This window comes from Arachis stenosperma, chromosome 1, assembly GCF_014773155.1.
Source record: "Arachis stenosperma cultivar V10309 chromosome 1, arast.V10309.gnm1.PFL2, whole genome shotgun sequence".
Classification (NCBI taxonomy): Eukaryota; Viridiplantae; Streptophyta; class Magnoliopsida; order Fabales; family Fabaceae; genus Arachis; species Arachis stenosperma.
The window spans coordinates 94,713,470-94,718,255 of NC_080377.1; the positions used below are offsets into that span (position 1 = coordinate 94,713,470).

The 4,786-nt window shown below is 34.2% G+C and overlaps 1 non-coding gene across 1 annotated transcript; it reads left to right on the forward strand.

Annotated features, from left to right (window-relative positions):
• Positions 1 to 3,688: 3,688 nt before the first annotated feature.
• LOC130952687 (small nucleolar RNA R71) lies at positions 3,689 to 3,792 on the forward strand. The gene has a single exon (XR_009074869.1). It is a non-coding gene; the product is annotated as a small nucleolar RNA R71 (small nucleolar RNA).
• The last annotated feature ends 994 nt before the right edge of the window (positions 3,793 to 4,786 follow it).

The following is a 4,786-nucleotide window of genomic DNA, read 5'->3' on the forward strand; positions in this document are numbered from 1 at the left end:
GGAGAGAAGTTTTCGAAAATTAATTTTGAAAAAAAGTTAGTGATTTTCGAAAATTAAGAGAAGAAATAAAATTAAAATTAAAATTTGAAAGAATTAGTCAATTAAGAGAATTTTGAAAAAGGGTGAGGAATTTTCGAAAATTAGAAAGAGAAAAGTTGTTAGGTGGTTTTGAAAAAGATAAGAAACAAACAAAAAGTTAATTAGTTAGTTGAAAAAGATTTGAAAATCAATTTTGAAAAGATAAAAAGTTAGAAAAGATTTTTGAAATTGATTTTAAAAAAGATATGATTGAAAAGATATTTTGAAAAAGATTTGATTTTTAAAATTAAAATTGATTACTTGACTAACAAGAAATTAAAAGATATGATTCTAGAATTTAAAGATTGGACCTTTCTTAACAAGAAAGTAACAAACTTCAAAGTTTTGAATCAGTCACATTAATTGTTAGTAAAGTTTTCAAAATTTTTGAAATAAAATTAAGAAAAATATTTTAAAAAATCAATTTTAAAATTTTCAAAAATAGTAAAAAAAATTGAAAAATATTTGATTTTTGAAAAAGATTTTGAAAAGATAGGATTTTTAAAATTGAAATCTTGACTTGACTAACAAGAAACAACTTATTTTAAAAATTTTTGACTAAGTCACCCTAAAATTTCAAATTTTATGAGAGAAATAAGGGAAAGATATTTTTTATTTTTGAATTTTTAATGATGAGAGAGAAAAACTCTAAATTGACTCAAAACATGAAAATTATGAATCAAAACACATGATGCATGCAAGAACACTATGAATGTCAAGATAAACACCAAGAATACTTTGAAGATCAAGATGAACATCAAGATTTATTTTTGAAAAATTTTCAAGAAAAGAAAAACATGCAAGACACCAAACTTAGAAATTTTTCATATTTATACACTAAGAATTCAAGAATGCATATGAAAAACAAGAAAAGACACAAAACATGAAAATGCAAAGATCAAACAAAGAAAATCATCAAGAACAACTTGAAGATCTGAAGAACACATGCATGAATTTTCGAAAAAATGCATAATTTTTAAAAACATGCAATTGACACCAAACTTAAAATTTGACTCAAGACTCAAACAAGAAACACAATATTTTTTTTTGATTTTATGATTTTCTAATATTTTTTTTATTTTTCAAAAATAATTTTTGGAAAAACGAAAAAGAAGAAGAATTTTGAAAGATTTTTGAAAACTTTTTGAAAAGAAAATAAGAAGAAAATTACCTAATCTGAGCAACACGATAAACCATCAGTTGTCCAAACTCGAACAATCCCCGGCAACAGCGCCAAAAACATGGTGCACGAAATTGTGATCATCAACAATGGTGCCAAAAACTTGGTAGCGCTCTCAAACGTGAATCACACTTTGTCATAACTCCACACAACTAACCATCAAGTGCACTGGGTCGTCCAAGTAATACCTTACATGAGTAAGGTTCGTTCCCACGGAGATTGTTGGTATGAAGCAAGCTATGGTCATCTTGTAAATCTCAGTTAGGCGGATTCAAATGGTTATGATGGTTTTCAAAAATAATAATAAATAAAGCATAAAATAGATGAAAGAGATACTTATGTAATTCATTGGTGAGAATTTCAGACAAGTGTATGGAGATGCTTTGTCCCTTCTAAATCTCTGCTTTCCTACTGCCTTCCTTTAATCCTTCTTACTCCTTTCCATGGCAAGATGTATGTAGGGCATCACCGTTGTCAATGGCTACTTCCCATCCTCTCAGTGAAACTGGTCCAAATGCTCTATCACAGCACAGCTAATCATCTCTCGGTTCTCGATCATGTCGGAATAGAATCCATTGATTCTTTTGCGTCTGTCATCACGCCCAACAATCGCGAGTTTGAAGCTCATCACAGTCATTCAATCCTTGAATCCTACTCAGAATACCACAGACAAGGTTTAGACTTTTCGGATTCTCAAGAATGGCCGCCAATAATTCTAGCTTATACCACGAAGACTCTGATTAAGGAATCCAAGAGATACTCGCTCGTTCTAAGGTATAACGAAAATGGTTGTCAGTCACGCGTTCATAGGTGAGAATGATGATGAGTGTCACGGATCATCACATTCATCATATTGAGGTGCAGCGAATATCTTAGAATAAGAACAAGCTGAATTGAATAGAAAACAATAGTAATTGCATTAACACTCAAGGTACAGCAGAGCTTCACATCCTTAATCTATGGTGTGTAGAAACTCCACCGTTGAAAATACATAAGTGATAGTGGTCCAGGCATGGCCGAAAGGCCAGCCTCCAAAACGTGATCAATAGTCTCCTAAGATGAACAATAGATTAAAACTAAGACCAAAGATGTCTAATACAATAGTAAAATGTCATATTTATACTAGACTAGTTACTAGGGTTTACAAAAATAAGTCTAAATATAGAAATCCACTTCTGGGGCCCACTTTGGTGTGTGCTTGGGCTGAGCTTGAGCTTTACACGTGCAGAGGATTCTCTTGGAGTTAAACGCCAAGTTGTAACGTGTTTTTGGCGTTTAACTCTGGTTTGTGACGTGTTTCTGGCGTTTTACTCCAGAATGCAGCATGGGACTGGCGTTGAACGCCAGTTTGCATCATCTAAAATCGAATAAAGTATGGACTATTATATATTGCTGGAAAGCTCTGGATGTCTACTTTCCAATGCCGTTGAGAGCGCGCCATTTGGAGTTCTGTAGCTCTAGAAAATCCATTTCGAGTTTAGGGAGGTCAGAATCCAGCAGCATCAGCAGTCCTTTGTCAGCCTCCTATCAAATTTTTGCTCAGGTCCTTCAATTTCATCCATAAAATACTGGAATCATAGAAAAACACACAAACTCATAGTAAAGTCCAAAAATGTGAATTTAGCATAAAAACTAATGAAAACATCCCTAAAAGTAGCTAGATCCGACTAAAAATACCTAAAAACAATGCCAAAAAGCGTATAAATTATCTGCTCATCAGAGTACTAGGAGGAGTTTCAGTAACTCTTTTACTCAGCTGACCCACTTATGCCCCCAAATTTCTGATGGAGGACCGTGCCTTAGTCATGAAACTGAGAGTGGCCTTGGATAGATCAGAGACTATGTTTGCTAAGCCAGAGAGGCTCTGCTGCAGAATTCTCTGTCTGTTGCTGAGAAGATGATGGAAAAGGTTTGCTATTGCAAAACCTTTTTCTCCCACCATTATTGTTATTGAAGCCTTGTTGAGGCTTCTGTTGATCCTTCCATAAGAAATTTGGATGATTCCTCCATGAAAGATTATAGGTGTTTCCATAGGGTTCTCCCATGTAATTCACCTCTTCCATTGTAGGATTCTCAGGGTCATAAGCTTCTCCTTCAGAGGAGGCGTCTTTAGCACTGCCGGATGTAGCTTGCAATCCAGTCAGATTCTGAGAAATCATATTGACTTGCTGAGTCAATATTTTGTTCTGAGCCAATATGGCATTCAGAGTATCAATCTCAAGAACTCCTTTCTTCTGAGTCATCCCATTATTCACAGGGTTTCTTTCAGAAGTGTACATGAATTGGTTCTTTACAACCATGTCAATGAGTTCCTGGGCTTCTACAGGTGTTTTTAGATGAAGGGATCCACCAGCAAAATGGTCCAATGACATCTTTGACATTTCAGACAGACAGTCATAGAATATACATATGATGCTCCATTCTGGAAACATGTCAGAAGGACACCTTTTGGTTAATTGCTTGTATCTTTCCCAAGCTACATAGAGGGATTCACCTTCCTTCTGTCTGAAGGTTTGGACGTCCACTCTGAGCTTACTCATCTTTTGAGATGGAAAGAATTTAGTCAAGAAAGCATTGACCAGCTTGTCCCAAGAGTTCAGGCTTTCTCTAGGTTGTGAGTCCAACCATGTCCTAGCTCTGTCTCTTACAGCAACGGGAAAAAGCATAAGTCTGTAGACCTTGGGATCAACCCCATTGGTCTTAACAGTATCACAGATCTGCAAGAATTCAGATAAGAACTGATGAGGATCTTCTGATGGAAGTCCATGAAACTTGCAGTTCTGCTGCATTAAAGAAACTAATTGAGACTTATGCTCAAAGTTGTTTGCTCCAATGGCAGGAATTGAGATGCTTCTTCCATAGAAGTTGGAAGTTGGTACAGCATAGTCACCAAGCATCTTCCTTGCATCTCTGGCATTGTTGTTATTTTCGGCTGCCATGTCTTCTTCTTTTTCAAAAATTTCTGTCAGGTCCTCTCTAGAGAGTTGTGCTTTAGATTCTCTTAGCTTCCTCTTTAGAGTTCTTTCAGGTTCAGGATCGGCTTCAACAAGAATATCTTTATCCTTATTCCTGCTCATATGAAAAAAGAAGAGAACAAAAAAGAAGAGGAATCCTCTATGTCATAGTATAGAGATTCCTTTATGTGAGTAAAAGAATAGAAGAATAAGAGTGAAGAGGGAAGAAGAAGAATTCAAACTCAGAGAGAGAAGAGAAGGTTCGAATTATGAGTAGAAGAAAAGTGTTAGTAGATAAATAAAATAAATAGAAAGAGATGAGAAAGAGAGAGAGAGGGAATTCGAATATTAAATAAAAGAAAAGGAAAAATATTTTTGTTTTTATTTTAAATTTTAGTTAGTATTCGAAAATTAAGAAAGGAATAAAATAAAATTAGAGTTTAAAACAATTAGTTAATTAAAAAGATTTTTGAAAAGAGGAAGGTGAATTTCGAAAATGAGAAGTGAAAAAGTAGTTAGGTAGTTTTGAAAAAGATAATAAATAGTAAGTTTTGAAAAGATAAGAACTTAGAAA